Genomic DNA, 20938 nt, shown 5'->3' with positions numbered 1-20938 from the left:
CTTCAGTTGATTTGAGTTCTCCCCTAAGCACCTGATTTACTCTCCTCATTTCTTCACTGTCCCTTTTTAAATGTATGACCTCGCCTTCGAGTATCTCCATTTTTACAGTGCCCAAATCTTTCTCCCTGACTGTTTTGCAAAGACACATTTCCAAAACATCCCGGTCCTTCAAAACTATCCTTTCATTTTCAACCGCTTTACATCTGTCATTTTGCAGACCTTTTACTTGGATCAGAGTTGTTTCCAATTCAACTTGACATTGTCTTAAATCATTTCCTAATTGCTCTCTCTGTTCAATTAAGTCCTCTTTTTCAGCATTCAACACAATGACTTGTTTTCCACAAGTATCTAGCTTTCCTTCAAATTCTAAAACCATTCCATGCCGTTTGGCTCTTTCTTCTTTCGCTTTAGCATACTTTTCTCCTAGCTTTTTCAGTTTTTCAAACTTGCTTATGATCCAGTTCACTACCCTTGAGCTCGCAAGTGCTAAGCTAGCCATAACTTTCATCACCTCTATCGACTCTTTTTCGAGTTGCGTCGTAGTGTCGTTTACCAACTGAGTTCGACGCGACTCTACTTCAAAGTCCAAACTGCCTAGTTGTCCAAGGAATTCAGGAATCTCTGTTCCTGGTACCTTAACAATCAATGCTTCACATGGGGACATTTGGGTAATCATTGTTTTGGCTATTCAGTAACAACCCAACAGAACAGTACTCGATTAATCACCTAATGACTCTAATGCCAACGCTTAGGATATCAACAATTTATCACAAGTAACTAAAACAGACTTAATCTTTTGTGACTTTGGATTTATGACTGATGTCAATCCATGCCATCTTTTGGAAATGCCGGTTGGCCTGGGTTCGTAGCTCTATGTCGGGATTTCGGCTCTCATCCACTTCAAAGAGTTTTTATCACCCACAGGCCCCTTTCTCCAGACATCTCATAGCAGGGATTCCAAGCTATTTGGCCCATTCTTGGTGCCATCCTCCCAAGACTGTCACTTTGATGTAAACCAGTTCACATGCTGATGAGTTAAGGAAATCTGATAAATTTGGGGGGGAGAGGTCTTCTTTAGATCAGTGCTTCAGCTCAGAGCTAAAATGCTCTTATCAGAATACACCCAACATAACGCTACACTGGTTAATTCTGTTCTGGGAAAACCACAATCCTGCAGGTTTAATAAGTCTCTCTACACATCAGTCCCTGAGTACCTTCAACCAATGGTCATTTTGACCAATTAAGCCCAAGAATTGAGTCAATTAAGTTGTCATGGACTACCCAGTGAAGACGTGAACTAACGACTAGGTCACACTGTGAGCTCACCAGAGCAGACATTACACTGAGCTCACTGTGAGCTCACTTAGCGCTTTTCCAGCGACATGGTGCCGGTGCTGGAGCCGGAGCTGCTGCTCGGCCTGGGATCCAGCTGATCTTTTTTGAACCGGCCCGCTTTTCCAACGGTTTTGACGTCACTGGATGTGGGCATTCCCAAGCATGGAGTAGAAGTGGAGAAACACAGCAATAGTAATCAGCACCGAGGCGACTGCGTCTTTAAACCCCATTTAACATCACAATCAAACTCATTCCGCGTCTATGGCAAATCGTAACCCTAATGTTACAAATGTTCCCTAAACACCTATTTTGCAGGATCAATAAAAAATTATTAGGATTTTTTAAACTTTTACTGACACACATAGTTAATAGCAATGTGTTATAACTTTACCGAAAATAATAATCTGTATATCTTTAATTGTTTAGACGTTATTAAGATATAATGCATCTTTCACATAGGGAACATTTGTAACATGTTAGGAAAAACAAACAAATGATTTGAAAATATTCATAATTACAGCATACAATTTGTCAGGCTTCATAACAATGGTATTTATAACATACTCTGTAAAAATCAAGCAAATAGCATTTGTGGTTCACGAGAAAATATGTATATATAATCAAAGCTATCAGACTATAGCAGCCGGTGTATGAAGACACATACGATTATACAGCATTATTTGGCAGCTTCGCAAGACCTAATTTGAAACGTTGTTGGTAAGTTAGATAATTAGTGGGGACCCGCTATTTGCAGTTCTTCCCCTCCATAATTGCTAAAATAAAGTTTTACTGACATTTTATTGACCCTACCACTGCATAGGGCACATCTGTAACATGAACGCTACTGAATGGCACATACATTGAAAACTACGGAGAACTGAGACAAATCCACTTTACACTTCATAAATAATCTTAAAACGTTTCCAACCAAGGCAACACCCACTTGAAATACGTTCATTCTCATTTTTGGTAAACAAAAAGAGAGATTGTTACATATGTTCCCTATGATGCATCTACAGAGAGAGAGAGACAGACAGACACTAACTCTCTCTCTCTCTCAGCTGGGAGTGTGTGGGAGGGGTCTGCAGTGAGCGGGAGTGCTGCTGAGAGCTCTGTCCTTTGGCTGCGTTTTTTTGTTGCTTTACTTTTTTCAGTTTGTTTATTTTGTCTTCTGTTTTCAGTGCTTTTCTTATTGTGGGGGAACAGGGGAGGGGAGGGGGGAGTACCGGTAGTTCTTCCCGGGTCGGGGGGTCGGACCCCCTGAATGCGTCTTTTGAAAAACTGACCCGACGCCATGGAGTCAAGATCGCTCCGGTGCAGTTCTGCCCCCTAGAGCAGTGTGTGTTAGCGGTTGGGGAGGTAGCAGGGTGTGAAAATATCAAGTCTGCTGCCATTGTTATCTTCTTAAAAACCACTGATCTGCTCAATCAGCTAGTGGCTAATGGCACAGTGTTAGACGACACTTTCACCCCGGTGTTGCCGCTCGCTGCTCCTGCCCGGAAGGTAACGCTGTCTAACGTCCCTCCGTTCATCCGCACCGGCTCGGGCAGCTGATGTCCGGCATTAAGAGGGTCCCGCTGGGCTGCAAAGCCCCGCAACTGAAACACGTCGTGTCCTTCCGAAGGCAGCTGTATATGATCCTCAATAACATCAATGAGGATCTTAATGTCTCCGAAGTTGGATCTCTCTTGCTGCCACCACCACGAAGATTGCTCTTTAGTAATGTTGGAAAGTCAAAGACAGCAACCGTCAGGGTTCTTGCATATGACGTATTCGTGCTGCACCTCTCTGCAAGGATCCAGGACAGTTTGTCAATGTAAACTCCAGTGCCTGGGAATATTTCCACCTAAAAGACAATGGTAAATAAAAAACAAGTTTATCCCCAAACTATTCTTATATTATGTTAAGTGGAATACATTATCAGTAAGGCTGTGATTTTGTTACAGAAATGTGTTATTAAAGACCACAGTATGTCTCAATTCTAAGTTTATTAATTTACAGACATAATAAAGTCAGTGAATCTGTGACACCCATAATTCAATTACATTCTTATTATCAACTATAACTATGAATATAACTGATAATGTAGCATCATTAGATTGTTTACAACCAATATTTGTTTTCAATATATATATTTTTACCTTGTCTTTGTAATATTGTAGACCAAGAGTGTTATACCTGTTTTGGTGATTCTTTGTCAGATTCAGAACAATTTGCTGTGGGGCTGTCAGAACCACTTGATGGTGACACACTTTTGTCTTCATTGCTGATAAATGTGGCTTTTGTTACAATTTTTTTCAGATTGTCCAAAAGGTCTGGAATCTCTGGAGAAAAAAACCTTAGTATTAAATGATAATCATTTCTAGTAATATATTTAATACAAAGTGAAAACAAAACCATCAATGCCTGCAATTATACTTGAGAGACTTGCTCTATGTTATTGGCAAACTGACCTTTTTGTGGGTCATTAACATTAGCTACGAAAAAAATAAAAAAGATAAAATACAAGAATTACCAGGTCTAATGTAATGCATATAGTCATTAATGTAGGATTATGAAGTTATGTTGAAAAACTTTATTTAATAATCAGTATTATTAAACTATTAGACAGTGCACATTAAGAGTCTGTATTGTGGTTCTAGATTACTTCAGTATGATCAACTATAATACATTACTCTGGAATCTAAATTACTGAAGAATAACATTTATCAAGGTAAGGAATTATTTGCTATAAATAAAAAAACTTACCATCAATCATACGGTTTCGAAGACATTGGTTTTCATTTTTAAGTCTTGTGTTTTCCTTTTCGAACTGCTTAACTTTTTGCTGTAGCTCAACTTCACTGGACTCTTTAAATGTCTGTAGAATATGACGGGATCTAATTCTTGAAGCTCCATCGGTTTTCTCTTATTTTGTGCTGTATTCAGAGAGAAAAAGAGTTTAAAATGAATATATATATATATATATAATGAAAATGATTTAAAAAAAACAATCCTGCAATACATTTATTTTATATTTGCAGTAATTATCTCACCGGTAACTGTGGTTCATCAAGGTCACTATCATCTGAAATTTGAAGTTTTTTGTTTGGTTTAGGTACTCTCTTCATTTTAGGACAGGGCATTTTTGTTAGGTCATTAAGTTTTCTTCTTAGTTCGCCTTCTTTTCCTAAAATAAAAATAAAATAAATAAAACCCTGCATTATGTCCACAGATATTTGGGGATTATATTTATTTGTCATAAAAATACTGTGCTTTGACCATACAAATTAAGATGAACAGCCAACACTGAATCAAAACTGAAGTTAAATTATATCTGGTTTAATTTATTTTGTGATTTGGGGGATTTTATTGTAAAGCACAACACACAATAAATCGTTCTTACAAATGCCAGTCAAGTATGACGAGTTTTAGCGCCCTCACCACCACCTACCATGTTATAAGAGTATGTTAGAAGTACAACACATTAATAACTTAAACATTCATTTCAAATATACTGTGATTGTATATATCAAATAGCATGTAAAGACTTTAATGTTTTTTTTTTTTAAATAAACATTGTTACCAGTCATAATGATCTGCGCTTCATGGACAGGCCATCCACCTTTTGGAGGTTTGTTCGTGTCTCTCCACTCTGCTCTGAAGTTTCGAGTCGTCTCTTCGTCATCATCAGCAATGCTGAATAAATCAAAATTGCGAAAGCAAGCAGTGGGAATCACGCTGTAAGAGTCTTTGTCGACCCCGCTTTCCCACTTCACCAACGCGTGCATCACCGCCATACTACCTTCACCTTCTCGTCCGTTTTTTCTGCGCGTTTTTCCCCCGACAAGTCACGGCACAAAAAACAGTCCCGCTCTGCATTCTGGTACTTGGCGTTCTTAATAACACCAACAGGGTGTAATCGCATAGACCACTCGAGTATAAAGTACTACATATCCCATCAGTTACTGTTTTTTTTCATCTTCTGAAACTGCAATTTAGCACTTTCAACTGTTTCTTAGTGATTCCTAGAATTACTAACCGGTATTGTAGTCAATGTGTTTATAACCTTTTTTGTTTAACGATTTGTGTGTTATCCTATGGGATCCCATGGTCTTTGATTTGGTCACGGAAGTGATTTGTCTTTGATTTGTTGATCTAGAGTTGAATTTTAATTAGTTTTTCCCTTTTGTATAATTAGTGTAGTGCTACATTTAGTCTTTGTTTTTAAATAAATTTGACAATTTATATCTTTGGAATTGGTGTCTGCGTCCAATTATTACAGAAATTGAGTTCTACAAGACTCCAGGATTCGTGATAAGGTGATACTATGAATTCACTTCTTTAATTGAAATTTAAAAGTGTACCTTACGCTACATACATATATATATATATATATATATGTATGTATGTATGTATGTATGTCCAATTGCTTTGACAATACAAATGAATAGAATTGAGAGGGAGAGAGAGAGAGAGAGACAGACAGACAGACTGACAAACAGAAAAACAGACAGACATAGACACACACACACACACACACAGAGCCAGCCAGCCAGCCAGCTCAGCGATGACATCACGAGCCTCTCTCAGCTGACTGCTATGACATCACAGAGCACGTACATTCCGTTGCTTGCCGTCTGTCAACCACTCAGTCACTGCCAGCCAGACTGGCTGGCTGGCTGGATGGGGGGGCTGCTTGCTGCTGCTGCGTACCTTAGCAAGCTTATTTGCTTGACCGGCCTTCCTACTCCTCTGCCCACATGCCCACCTATGCCCGATCTGCTGTTCACCTGGATCACAGCTCCGCCCCAACAAGGCAGATCCTCCCAAAAATGGTACAAACTCACCCACGATCCCCTCCACGGAAAGCTTTAGCAAAAGGCAAAAGCGTTATACGTAATGAAGAGGAACCCGAGTCCAAGACGCATCCGACCAGCCATACATATTTGTGTGTATTAAAGATCACATTTTCTTACATTTAGTTTTTCTGTACTTTATTACATCTTATTGTGATTTATAAATGTATTGTTTCTTTTCCATATGTATGTATGTATGTATGTGTGTGTGTGTGTGTCTGTCTCTGTGTGAAAGTGAGTGTGTGTGTCTGTACGTGTGTGTGCCTGTCTCTGTGTGAAAGTGAGTGTGTGTGTGTGTGTGTGTATGTCTGTCTGTGAAAGTGTGTGTGTGTGGGTGTGAGTGTCTGTCTGTCTGTCTGTCATGTAACTCGCACATCTGTGAGGGCACCATTTTTGCAGAAGAGATGTACACATTTTGGAGCAACATATGCTGCCATCCAGACATCATCTTTTCCAGTGACGTCCCTGCATTTTCAAAAAGATCACATTTTATTACATTTTGTTTATCTGTACTTTATTACATCTTATTGTGATTTATACTTGTAATGTTTCTTTTCCATATATATGTATGTACAGTGGGGGAAAAAAGTATTTGATCCCCTGCTGATTTTGTACGTTTGCCCACTGACAAAGAAATGATCAGTCTATAATTTTAATGGTAGGTGTATTTTAACAGTGAGAGACAGAATAACAGCCAAAAAATCCAGAAAAATGCATTTCAAAAAAGTTATACATTGATTTGCATGTTAATGAGGGAAATAAGTATTTGACCCATTTTCAATGCCCTGGCTTAGGGAAGGAGGTTCTCACCCATGATTTGACGGTACATGGCCCCGTCCATCGTCCCTTTGATGCGGTGCAGTTGTCCTGTCCCCTTAGCAGAAAAACAGCCCCAAAGCATAATGTTTCCACCTCCTTGTTTGATGGTGGGAATGGTGTTCTTGGGGTCATTCCTCCTCCTCCAAACACGGCGAGTTGAGTTGATGGCAAACAGCTTGATTTTGGTCTCATCTGAGACCACTTTCACCCAGTTCTCCTCTGAATCATTCAGATGTTCATTGGCAAACTTCAGACGGGCCTGTACATGTGCTTTCTTGAGCAGGGGGACCTTGCGGGGGCGCTGCAGGATTTCAGTCCTTCATGGCGTAGTGTGTTACCAATTGTTTTCTTGGTGACTATGGTCCCAGCTACCTTGAGATCATTAACAAGATCCTCCCATGTAGTTCTGGGCTGATTCCTCACCGTTCTCATGATCATTGAAACTCCACGAGGTGAGATCTTGCATGGAGCCCCAGACTGAGGGAGACTGACAGTTATTTTGTGTTTCTTCCATTTGCGAATAATCGCACCAACTGTTGTCACCTTCTCACCAAGCTGCTTGGTGATGGTCTTGTAGCCCATTCCAGCCTTGTGTAGGTCTACAATCTTGTCCCTGACATCCTTGGACAGCTCTTTGGTCTTGGCCATGGTGGAGAGTTTGGAATCTGATTGATTGATTGCTTCTGTGGACAGGTGTCTTTTATACAGGTAATGAGCTGAGATTAGGAGCACTCCCTTTAAGAGAGTGCTCCTAATCTCAGCTCGTTACCTGTATGAAAGACACCTGGGAGCCAGAAATCTTGCTGATTGATAGGGGATCAAATACTTATTTCCCTCATTAACATGCAAATCAATTTATAACTTTTTTGAAATGCGTTTTTCTGGATTTTCTTGTTGTTATTCTGTCTCTCACTGCTAAAATACACCTACCATTAAAATTATAGACTGATCATTTCTTTGTCAGTGGGCAAACGTACAAAATCAGCAGGGGATCAAATACTTTTTTCCCTCACTGTATGTATGTATGTATGTATGTATGTAAGTGTGTGTGTGTCTGTCTCTGTGTGAAAGTGTGTGTGTGTGTGTGTGTGTGTGTGTGTGTGTGTGTGTGTGCGTGTGTCTGTCTGTGAAAGTGTGTGTGTGTGTGTGTGTGTGTGTGCCTGTCTGTGAAAGTGTGTGTGTGTGTGTGGGTGTGACAGTGTGTATGAGTGTCTGTCTGTCATGTAACTCGCACATCTGTGAGGGCACCATTTTTGCAGAAAGAGATGTACACATTTTGGAGCAACATATGCTGCCATCCAGACATCATCTTTTCCAGGGACGTCCCTGCATTTTTCAGCAGGATAACGCCAAACCACATTCTGCTCAGATTTCAAGCGCATGGTTGCGTAGGCAGAGAGTGCGGGTGCTAGCATGGCCTGCCTGCAGTCCTGACCTGTCTCCGAATTGAGAATGTGTGGCGCACTATGAAGTGCAAATTAAGACAACGAAGGCCCTGTGCAGTTGCGCAGCTGAGGAAATGCATAATGGATGAATGGGGGAAAATCCCGCTTGCTAAACTTAACCAAGTGGTGTCTTCAGTGCCCAAGTGCTTAATAAGTGTTATTAAAAGAAAAGGTGATGTTACATAGTGGTAAACAGTCGACTGTCCCAACTTTCTTGGTTTCTTTTCACTGCTAATGAGATGCTGTAGAGTGAGTTTTCAGGAGCTCTAATCGTATTGATGAATTCATGCAGCATTTGTAATTGAATTTCAAAAAGAAATCCTTGCTGTCTGGCCTGTGTGTATGAGATGTACTCTGTCAATCTTTGGCTAACAACTGAAACATTGGTAGAACAGAAATGGCAACATAAAAAAGAAAAGTACATTTTAAAAGAGCACATTAAATAGGATGAATATACAGTTTTTTACAATCACTTTGTCACTAATTTCAGAACCTTGATGTCATTTTTCAAAACTAGACACAAAACTCAAAACGGTCATCACTTGTAACACAGGCTGTCCAATGTTCAAAACATTGCATTGTGCATTCATATCTTTAAAGAAACCTAGCACTTGCAGACTTGTTGGTTCAAATAATTCATTTATCATGAAATACCATAGTAAAATTTATTTAGATCACCCACACAGAAGATACCGATAGTTTCACTGTGTAGTTGTTCGTACAATCATTAAATATTGTAGTACAAAATATGTGATACATGTTTCATTATGGTACTACACATAAATACATCACTGTAAAAGGACTAGTAGAGAGAATACTACAGACACAGTGGAATCATTGAACAAAATCTGAAATGTATTGATGCAATACAATCAAATCACACCATAGGTTTCTTTGAATCCATGCAACAATAATTAGCTACAAAAAAGAACAAAACTACAGTAAAATGTCAACTGCAGTGTTCCTCACCTGGCTTAGTGTAAAACAAAGGATTGATTACTGTACTTCTGAATTTCCATCAGCCCTGTGTTCAGGTTCAGGTTCTCACAACCATTTTTCACAAGAGGCATCTTGAAACTGAACATACCTGAACATACTCAGTCATCAGCTGCTTCACTCTGTCTGCATTTCTTTCAAAAGGCACACTATACTCTGTGCTACACATTGGTATGCAGTATACAGTCATTTGACAATTGAGAGTAGCCTAATGTTTAGTGCATGCTGAAGACTTGCCGCTTCTCAGTACGGAAATTTCTGATGATTGAGGCCACAGTTGATCCTGAGTTGATTCTGAGGTTTGATTGAATCATTGTAGCTGCCTCAGTCATGGTCATGCCATGATTTACAACATGCTCTACAACTATTTCTCGGATTTCACTGGACACTATTTGCTGTTGCTGCCGCTGTCTGGTCCGTGGCCTTGTCCTCTACCACGTTCCCCCAACACCTCTCAAATGAGGCCCATGGCTGCCTCTCTGGTGAGGCCTAAGCCCTCCTCTATGACGAGGCCCACGACCACCTCTCAGAAGGGGTGCATGTCCCCTTCCATTCCTTTGACCACCACGTCTTCCTCCTCCCACTGCTTGACCTCTATTGTGACCTGGATGACTTGCCGGCTCCATGTTATCACTGTGTTGCTGGGGTGGATAGCACTCATTTCACTCGATACTCGTACCACAATGTGAAATCAATCATCAATAACCAGTTGGCAGTATTGGAAAAGCAATTACAAGGGCCTGCATACATACAGTAATGTCAAATCTGATGTGGAAGAACAATCATCTTCAACCAGGTTGGAGCGTTAGTTGCAATGCCTTTAATACACGCAGCGTGGAGAGGAACAGTGACTCAAGTAGATCCCAAAGTCGCTCTGCCTTCATTTTAACAGTCAGAGCTTTTATACACAAAAATCAAAGAGCTGGTTATAATCAGAAAGTCATTACTATGTTATCTTAAAAGTTAGCTAAGCAGAATTTATATCATTATAGGACAGAGTTCATAGATCAACACATGGATTAGGGAGCAGGCACTTCAATCATACTGTTTGACATTGTCTCCAAGATTCTCATCGTAAATAACAAACAGAAATCAAACTACCTTCTGGCCTGACCTTCTAGCTTGACCTTATCTTTCTTAAGTATACAAGAGAGAAAAACAGGTATTAGAGAAAGAATTTCTAACTTTCCTTCCACACTGAAAACATGGTGTGGAAAAGTGCTACATGATGATGAATGATGATGAAATATTACATCCATAGATAATGTAGTCCAACTGGTTCATGCTCCTCGGTTATTGGTGTCAATGGATCTCATTATCCTGAAACTTTCATGATCGAAACATGGAATATTGTTTGTCAGTTTCCATAAAATTATGCATTAAGAGTAATGCAACAGTCACTTATCATTTTGAGCAGCTGTATCAATTGATAATTAGATCTTTGTAATGAAATGAATAGACAGTGATCTCAGATGTAATGTGTGAATTGCATTTTGAAATGGTAATACTTTGATGTTAAGTTGTGTCATTTTAGTTCAATGAACAAATGATCTGAGGTTGATGTGTATTGTATCCAAGCAATTGTAAAAAAGTGTTAGAGTTTTGAAAAATGTGCATTTTGATCATCGGGTGTGAGTTTAGTGTCTAGAGTTTTGAAAAATGACATCAAGGTTCTGAAATGAGTGCCAAAGTGATTGTGAAAAAGTGTAATATCAGGGGACAGTGGCTATTAGTGATCTGGCCTTCCGTGGCCTCTGTATTAATGTAACAGGTCACATTGTATGTGTACACTGATACTTGATAGTATAATATATTACAAGTAAAAAACATACATAGGTATCATAGAAGTATTTTGCAGAAATGATTATGGATAGTTATCAAAATGGAGAGGAAATGCTAAATCCAGTCTCCCCAGGCTGAGCTTCTATTGCTGCACCTGCTGGCCCCACTATATGGATAGAGCCACACCAAGTCAAGAGTCTCCCCATTGCTATTTATATCTCCCTATCCAGTCTTCTATAGGTGTCAGGGTGGGGTGCCTATTCCCCTGCATGCTTTGAAACCTATAGCACCTGGGACGCAAACTTGGGATCCGGTTCCTCTGCCCCTCACATACACATGAGGAATCCTAGGTGCTCAACACGTCATACTGTCTCTTTCATCTCATGTGTAAACTATGGACAAATACATGACTAAACGTGTTTAGTTGCTTTTCCCAGAATGCTTTGCGCCACGATATGCAAATAACGGGGACTATGATTGGCTCCCTGACATAACCCACACTGCGACTGATGCTACCCATTTCACTACCCAACAAAGACCCATAATATGCGTGTGTCTGTCTGTCTGTCTGTCTGTCTGTGTGTGAAAGTGTGTGTGTGTCTGTCTGTCTGTCTGTCATGTAACTTGCACATCTGTGAGGGCACCACTAATGCCGAAAGAGATGTACACATATTGTTTATTTTCCATATATATGTATGTATGTATGTATGCATGTCCAATTGCTTTGACAATACAAATGAATTGAATTGAGAGGGAGAGAGAGAGAGAGAGAGAGAGACAGACAGACAGACAGACAGAGAGACACACATACACACACACACACACACACACACACAGAGAGCCAGCCAGCCAGCCAGCCAGCTCAGCGATGACATGACGAGCCTCTCTCAGCTTACTGCTATGACAGCACAGAGCACATACATTCCGTTTAACAAATCGTTAAACAAAAAAGGTTATAAACACATTGACTACAATACCGGTTAGTAAGACGAAGGTGAGTCTATTGTTAGTATTATTAGTCAGACATTAAATAACTACGCAGGTTAGTATTTATGTCGGGTAACTTCTCGTTATATATATATCAGTCTCATTTACGTTTAGGTGCCGAGAAAGATCCTATTTGTTACCACAATTTCCCTTAACTGATTATTATTCAATGATTAAGGATAGGCAGGGCCACCAATAATCTAATGTCTATTCACTTGTGTCAATTTCAGACTAAACAGTTAAACAGGAATGAGAAGATATTTCTCGGGGTTGACAGATTTTATTTCTAAAATTATCAACAAAACAGTTTAATGCAACACACATTTATATTTAAGAAAACTAAATGATATTACACATTCTAGAGTTATGAATCACAGATTAACATTTCTAATTGATTTCTCAAATGTCATGAATCACAAACTCCAAACTGTTAAACTTATGTGAACTTCGTCGCAGAGAGGCCTCTCTGGCTTCGGGCTCAGATAACAGCACTCGGCACGAGGTCTGTGTGGTTTGGAACAAAGGCAGTCTGGTTCGGCTTTGTCCAAGAACTTCCACTCAGTCGATGCACCTGGAAGTTGGGGTTTCGCGAATGTAGAGTCTTTTCCAAACAGATTTTCCACTGGTTTGAATGCTCCAAGGTTGTGCACAAAATCTTCTTTGTAAGCAGGGTTCCACCGTAGTTACTTGAAGACAAAGTCTTTGAGGAAAGCAGGGCCCTGTTTATTCCAAGGGTCAAGTTTCTTAAGACTCAAATAGCTATTTAAGTGACTGACACTTTCGTATTCAGTCGACTTAGTCAATTGTCCAGCTGTAAAACTCCACTGATCAGGTGGGTCTGTAAAGTTATTTATTTAATAAAGTCCTTTAAAAGAATTCTTCGTACGGCTCAATCTCCTTCTCCCAGTTTAACTCTTCTGTTGCCGGCAAAGACTTGGTTGGTTTCTGATTCTGGTTCTGGCAACAGAGCTACAGGTTGAGCTGTGGCAGCGAGTTTCTGGTTCAGGTGAGAGAAAGAGAGAGAGAAAGACTGTCCGCTGTTCCTTAAAGTCTGTCAGATCAGTAGGTGATTGGTCCCTGAGTTCTTGAGATTGGATTTCGGTTTCAGCCCCCAGTGTCCTATTGGAGGGGGGCTTGATTTATGACTGATGTCAATCCATGCCATCTTTTGGAAATGCCGGTTGGCCCGGGTTCGTAGCTCTATGTCGGGATTTCGGCTCTCGTCCACTTCAAAGAGTTTTTATCACCTACAGGCCCCTTTCTCCAGACATCTCATAGCAGAATTCCAAACTATTTGGCCTCTTCTCGGTGCCATCCTCCCCAAAACTGTCACTTTGATGCAAACCAGTTCCAAGCTGATGAGCTAAGGAAATCTGATAACTTTGGGGGGGGGAGAGGTCTTCTTTAGATCCGTGCTTCAGCTCAGAGCCCAAATGCTCTTATCCAAATACACCCAACATAACGCTACATATGTATGTATGTATGTATATATGTGTAGAAGGAAAATTAGAAATTATTTTCTTACACCTGTTTTTCTCTCTTGTATACTTAAGAAAGATACGGTCAAACTAGAAGGTCAGCCCAGAAGATAGTTTGATTTCTGTTTGTTATTTACGATGAGAACCTTGGAGACAATGTCAAACGGTATGACCTACGAGCCTGTTCCCTAAAACCATGTGTTGACCTATGAACTCTGTTCTATAATGATATATGTTCTGCTTAGTTAGCCTTTAAGATAACATAGTAATGACTTTCTAGCATGTATGGATGTATGTATGTATGTATATATATATATATATATATATATATATATATATGTATGTATGTATGTATGTCCAATTGCTTTGACAATACAAATGAATTGAATTGAGAGGAGAGAGAGAGAGAGAGAGAGAGAGAGAGAGAGAGACAGACAGACAGACAGACAGCTCAGCGATGACATCACGAGCCTCTCTCAGCTGACTGCTATGACATCACAGAGCACGTACATTCCGTTGCTTGCCGTCTGTCAACCACTCAGTCACTGCTAGCCAGACTGGCTGGCTGGCTGGGTGGGGGGGCTGCTTGCTGCTGCTGCGTACCTTAGCAAGCTTATTTGCTTGACCGGCCTTCCTACTCCTCTGCCCACATGCCCACCTATGCCCGATCTGCTGTTCACCTGGATCACAGCTCCGCCCCAACAAGGCAGATCTTCCCAAAAATGGTACAAACTGATCCACGTTCCCCTCCACGGAAAGCTTTAGCCCAAAATAAGGGACACATTCTGTAACAACATAATGGATGCCCACCCAACCTGTGACAAAACTTAGAAAAAAGAAAAACGGTCAGTCCTCCTGGGGGAGGGACACACAGCCACCCTGGCTGCCCAATATGTCAGCGCCTACCACAGCCTGAGGGACACAGTGACACACGAGCACCGGCTGTAAATATAATGTAAATACTCATTTGTAATGCATGTCATTGTATTTCAAAAAAGGAATCTGGAAATAGTAAACCAATTTTCTTTATTTGTATGTATTTAAGATCACATTTTATTACATTTTCTTTTTCTGTACTTGATAACATCTTATTGTGATTCAAAATTCTATTATTTATTTTCCGTATGTATGTATGTATGTATGTATGTATGTATGTATGTATGTATGGAAGGAAAGTTAGAAATTCTTTTCTCACACCTGTTTTTCTCTCTTGTATACTTAAGAAAGATTAGGTCAAGCTAGAAGGTCAGGCCAGAAGGTAGTTTGAATTTTGTTTGTTATTCACGATGAGAACCTTGGAGACAATGTCAAACGGTATGATGGCAGCATCACTTACAATTTTGACAGCCGGAAGTCCCGCCCTCCCTACGTACCATAGACCGGAAGGCCCACCTCACCTTCCGGTTACCCCCACCTTTGAACCGGAACTTCTCTCTCCTTCCCATCACCCCCAGGGTTACCCTTTTACCCTCCCTTGTCAGCCATCTTGGATGATATCGGCCATATTGGATGTCAGCCATTTGTAAGGTCATAGGTCATCTGGTAAGATGGGAGCCATTTTGTTACCATTTGTAAGGTCATAGGTCATTTGGTAAGATGGTAGCCATTTTGCTAGGGTGACATCCATCATGGTGAGGGTCCGAGTGTACCTCACCCTGCTTGTGTGGAGGTGTAATGTTTTATAGCATAAACTGTGTTTTTAAGGTTATATTGTCTTATGATACTGTTTTAGTAAATTAAAAAATACAAGTTTTAAATACACACATATATATTGGACTTGGTCATGATAGGGATGGTGTTTCCAAAAGAACTCTGGAGAACTTTTTGAACAGCTGTAAAAGCAGGTACACCAGGACGTGGATCTTTATACAGCATTCTCTTGAGCATGTTGGGGAGGGCATCCACTGTTTTCACAATATCCTCAACCAGCAATGTCACATTAGGATTACCAGTGTCATCACAAATCACCAAACTTGTGAGCTATTAGAGTGAGGATGGCATCTTCAAGCAGAGATTCCTCAAACATACGTATACATAAACCCACGGCAGCAGGAGTTTTCTTTCTCTGGAAAAAATATATATAATGTCTTATTGCAAAACAAATTTGTAAAACATCTTATAAGGCTTGTTATTTATAACCTTCTCAATTAATTGTATCACTTACTCATCTACACTTTCCAACAAGTCACTTAACCATCTCAAAGGTAGAGTGCATGTTTCTAAGCTATGCAAAAGAGATTTCACTTCTTTCTCAGTCTGTCTGGTGATGCATAGCCCACATAGGGCACGTGCAACACATAACACAACATTTAGAAAGTGGGTGACACTTATTTTGTTACATATAAGAGCGACACTACTCCAGACACTCCCTTGCTCGTGATCTAAAGTTAGACAGAGATGCTGTGCTTGGCTGGGGTCACCTATCAGACAGGCCTCACACTTATCAACTAATTCACGGCCAATACAATGTTGTAACACTAGCGCAATAATGCCCTTTATGGTGTGTGTCATCACTAGTGTTACATGATCATCATAGTTTTTACAATTATATCTCGGAACTTCCCTGTCTGAATCAAAACTCTTGTGGGTTCTAGCAAGGCAAGAACAGAAGCATGCAATGTTCAATCTTGTTCGGGGTCTTAAAGAGTTGACAGAGGAATCCATATCACTGGTGTCTGGTACTCCACTATTCTAATGAAGAGAAAAGAAAATAACACTTAAAACTGTAATGTGTGTCGGTCAGTAAAGAAGTACACAACTATACACAGTTGTAGGACCTCTATATTTACCTCTCTTTCCATTGATGGTCCAACTCCATCATCAGTGTCTGAGGTTTTATCCTCCCTGCCATGTTCATGGTCCTTGTCATCATCTTCAGACTCATCACCAGTGTTGACACCTTCGTCTTCATCAGACATTGGGAGAGCATCCCTGGGGCTCGGAGGAGGAGCGCTGACACTATTCTTTTGATAAACATACAAAGAAGAAAACATGCATTTAAATTCACTTTGCATTGAAATTTATATATACACACATACGGCCTAACAGCATGTAAACACCGGCATACGTTTAAAATTAATAATAATATTCTAAACACGTTTTTAAAGTAAAATAAAGTGTTACCTCTTTTGGGTCCCTGTCTTCCGACCATCTTAATTTTGTGTTAGGTGCCCCCGCATCTTCATCAGCAGCGTGGTCGCTAGGGGGTGTCTTCTTAGCTGGTGTAGCCATAGTGCGCTATGGGGGTTTCCACCAGTTACCGCAGACCTGTTCTGTCCCGAACGGGTGACATGTTTTCTGTGTTTACCAGCATGCTCTTTATACTGTAAATGGTGGCCGGCGGCTCTACAGAGGAGGCGGGGTGTGGGTGGGGTTGGGGGCGTGTGTGGGGACACGTGGGTAAATGGGGGGCAGTGGCTCTACAGAGGAGGAGGAGTGTGGGCGGAGTTGGGTGCGTGTATGGGTGCCACGTGGGTACAGTCATTTGTACCCATTAGGCTCGTGTCCATAACAAATATGTGATAACAATTTATCTCTCCAAATGGTCACCTCACCCAGTGTGTACACGTTGTTTTGAACGTGAGACCATGACCATAGCACGCATAGATACAGATGTCTGTTGGAGATCAACTTTATCGGAGTGAAATAGACACCCCAACATACCGCCCCAACTGAATTCTGTAATAAGAACAACATTTTTGGCGGTTTCCTGGTATGTTATGTGGAATACAATTTTGTGTGATTCTTAGAAAAATTATGAAATACCATTTTGCCCCCCCATAAATAAGCCGCTCCAAGCAGTTAATTTTACACATCCAATATAATATATGAAGGGACACACTCTTCATAATGGCATCTGACTGGGGTCCATTTGATGAGGAAGAGCTAGTAAATGCGTTATCATGTATTGATGGTAAGAATGTTTTTTATAGTAATAGAGTTGGGTTTAAAAGTGTTAGTATATCATGCATAGTTCATGGTTTGTATAATTTAAGGTGAGAGAGAACCGAGATATTACAGCACAGAATAACAGAGCCGAGACTGTCGGGCCGAGCACCCCGCAGGGGACCACGGAGAGTGGAACTCGCAACCCCCAACGCCTACGTCCCGAACAGCGCCTTCCAAACCGCAGGAGACACGTGTTCTGAAGGTGGGCCAAAGCAATGTGTTTAATGGCCAGTTTTATTCAGATTTCATGGTATGCCATAGAACAAGTTGTTACATATTATAAATTAATTACATCTTCTAAAACATTATATTGTGTACATTTATGGGACCAATGTTTGTTTTTTGATTTGACAGTTGTTTAACCCACATAACTAAGCACTCCCCCACCCACCCCAAGTCACAGAGCAAACTTTGAATGGAGGTGTGTAACATTCACCGTTTTTACCAATGTTATTAATAATAATAATAATAATAATAATAATATTATATTTTGTATTTGTTCGAAATGTAGTGAAAAGTCACTGTATAAAGTGTAATTGACATGTTTGTTTTATTATAGCTAAAAATGCGGCACAGCCTGCATTGCCCTGCTTGAGAGGCTTGTCAAGTGGAAAACAGGTGAAGAGATCCGATCGTGCTGATAAAGGGAGGTCCGTTCTACAGCGGGGGAGACAGCCACCAGTCACACAAAGGGGAAACACAGCGCCCAGAAAAGCCCTGAGTAAGACAAACCGGGTGGCACACGACACCACCGATGTGGGGGTGCAATGTGTGAAAGTGAACCGACCGAGCTCCGCTACTGTAAAAAGAGGTAAACGGGGTAAAAGCACGGTTAAAGCCACCACTAGTGGGGATACTGAGATGAAATGTGATCAATCACCCTGTGTTGACATACAGACCCCTGGTGATTGTAGGGCCCTGGTGTTTAGCAAGATATGCAGTCAGCTTGTGGAGGCGTTAAACACCGCTCAGTGCATAATACATGTTTTGACAAATTTGTTAAAACAAATAGGGAATTGACCCGTTTCTGATGAGAGTTTGATGAATCTGTAATTCACACTGTGAATCAATCAGTCTCTGCAAGATCGAGAAGGGTTGTTACAAAAAACAACCAATTCTGAAAACAACAATTGACAAACAATGAAAAAGGAGAAGCACAAAATCTGTCAGTCTGCTTGTGTAATTAGGGGGGTAATGCGAAATAAAATTAATGCTGCGAAAAGAATGCTGCGTAGGCTTAAATTTAGAACAAATGTGTCACAATTAGCACGGTCACAGACACTGTTGCACACTCTCCAGACGGGAGGCCATCCGGTAAACTTGGAAATTCAGGAATATATAGATCAGGATGTATCTAAGGAACTAGCATCGGTAGCTAATAACAATGATAATCAGATCGGGGGTGGTGATGCTGCAATGTTAGAGATGAATAATGAAAATGATGAACAAATGGCTGAGGGTGGCGTTGGCGGGGACCCTCCTCGGGGGTTTTTGGAGATTATTCGTCGCTATGACCGAGAAATTAATAGGTTTCGGGGTATGGAGTTTTATGAAGAATTCAGGTTTGTGAACCTGGATCTGGTACAATCTTATATGAATGCTGTCCGTATTGAGCATGGAGCTGTGCAAGGATTGCTAAATGAAATATCACACAATGTGGGTCCTAATGATTTTGTACAGCTGAGACCGAGCTCGGGGTCATTAAATAATCTTTTCTAATCGAGGAGGCGAAATGTGGGGGAGCTGGACGCTGCAGATTTCTTAGAGAGCATAGCTAATTTACTACAAAGTCACAACAAAATTCTATCACATTTGAGTTTGCGAATAACGGTCACTGTGATTAGAAATATGCAAGGTGGTGGTGGTGCGCGGAGGCGCTTAAAAGGTATTTTATTTAGTAAAATAATAGACATAAACCAAGGTAACAATTTATGTTTTGCTGCCAGTGTGTACCGCCTGTGGAAGGGTAAAGAATGCACAGATTCCGAAATGTTAGATGGTGCCAAACGAATGCATAGCCAGCTAGGGTTTTCAATTCAGAAAAAAAAAATGTTTTTCAGATATTCAGGCATTTGAAAGACTATTGGGGGTCATTATCAAAGTATTGTACCATGAAAACGGATGGGAATATTTTACTACGGGGCCTACACCTATAAATTCTAAGTATCCGTTGCTCTTATCCTGTATCAAGTGTTGCTCATTGCTTCGCTGTCCTCGTCCTGTACCCTCAGTGTTTTCAGAGCCCGTTCTTGATCTTGTAGAAATATATTGCAGAAGAGCAGAACTACAATCACACTTTTTCAATGCTATTGCTTTTTTCTACCTCCCTGGTGAGGTACCAATGCGGGAAGTTTGAGAGAGTATTTCTAAAATGTGTATGATCCAATACACACAGTTATTTAAAAAGCTGACGTCTTGTACATGCTCACCAGAACCAAGCCTAATTAAATAACACATTTAATATTAAATAAGTACATGTGCAGTAGCCACTTGGACAATTACAGATCCCCAGGTCAAAACACAACAGAAAGACATGGAAGATCGTATTTTCAAATCACACCTGTGGCCCCCCTAACTGTAATTTGGTATTAGTGGGTCAAAGGATTTATTTAGTTCAAGTCATAATAAGATTATATTTTGAAAGGAAACACTACAGGATGTAATATTTAAAATGACTGTGAGTACCTTTCATTAACATTGTTTTAAAGGCTGGGACCAATATGGTGGAATATCTCCAACACACGGACATTGAGAGACTCGACCCCTTTGTGCTGCTGCTCAGAGACCAACTCTCAGTTGTCTCTGAGTAGGCTATGGATCAACTTCCTTTCCTAATATGAAGGAGACAATGGATACAAAACCTATAGGCAACTATGAAAAACAGGCGATTATTGTTATTCTTCTCATTATAAACTACTTAATACATCTCTCGCATAAAGTACAACAGGATAGTGGTGACGTCATTCAGGATTGGATTGCCATTGGTCAAAAGCCCTCTGAGAGAAATTGTGTGGCGACACTCCACACTCTTAGAAGAAATTGTTCTGCACAGAACCATAAAGGGTTCCTCGAGTAATCGCTCTGGTGGATCCCTTTATGGTTCTATGTAGAACCCCTTCAAAGGGGTTACATGAAGAACCCCCAAACATAGCGTTCTATACAGAACCATTCATTTTAAAATGTTATATATAGAACCCATTCAAAAGGGGGACACGTGCTATACCTGAATTTGTTTTCCAAATACAATCTTTAAAAAATGTATGAGTTCATATATACAAACACACATACACAACGAAAAAATCGCACTACT

General features: G+C 40.4%; 1 non-coding gene across 1 annotated transcript; it reads right to left on the bottom strand.

Annotated features, from left to right (window-relative positions):
* Positions 1 to 6121: 6121 nt before the first annotated feature.
* LOC136740241 (U5 spliceosomal RNA) lies at positions 6122 to 6236 on the bottom strand. Its single transcript, XR_010813079.1, has one exon. It is a non-coding gene; the product is annotated as a U5 spliceosomal RNA (small nuclear RNA).
* Between the last annotated feature and the right edge of the window lie 14702 nt (positions 6237 to 20938).

Source organism: Amia ocellicauda, unplaced genomic scaffold (assembly GCF_036373705.1).
Source record: "Amia ocellicauda isolate fAmiCal2 unplaced genomic scaffold, fAmiCal2.hap1 HAP1_SCAFFOLD_63, whole genome shotgun sequence".
NCBI lineage: Eukaryota > Metazoa > Chordata > Actinopteri > Amiiformes > Amiidae > Amia > Amia ocellicauda.
The sequence above is the reverse complement of the archived record's forward strand: the minus strand, read 5'-3'. Positions and strand labels throughout refer to the sequence as shown.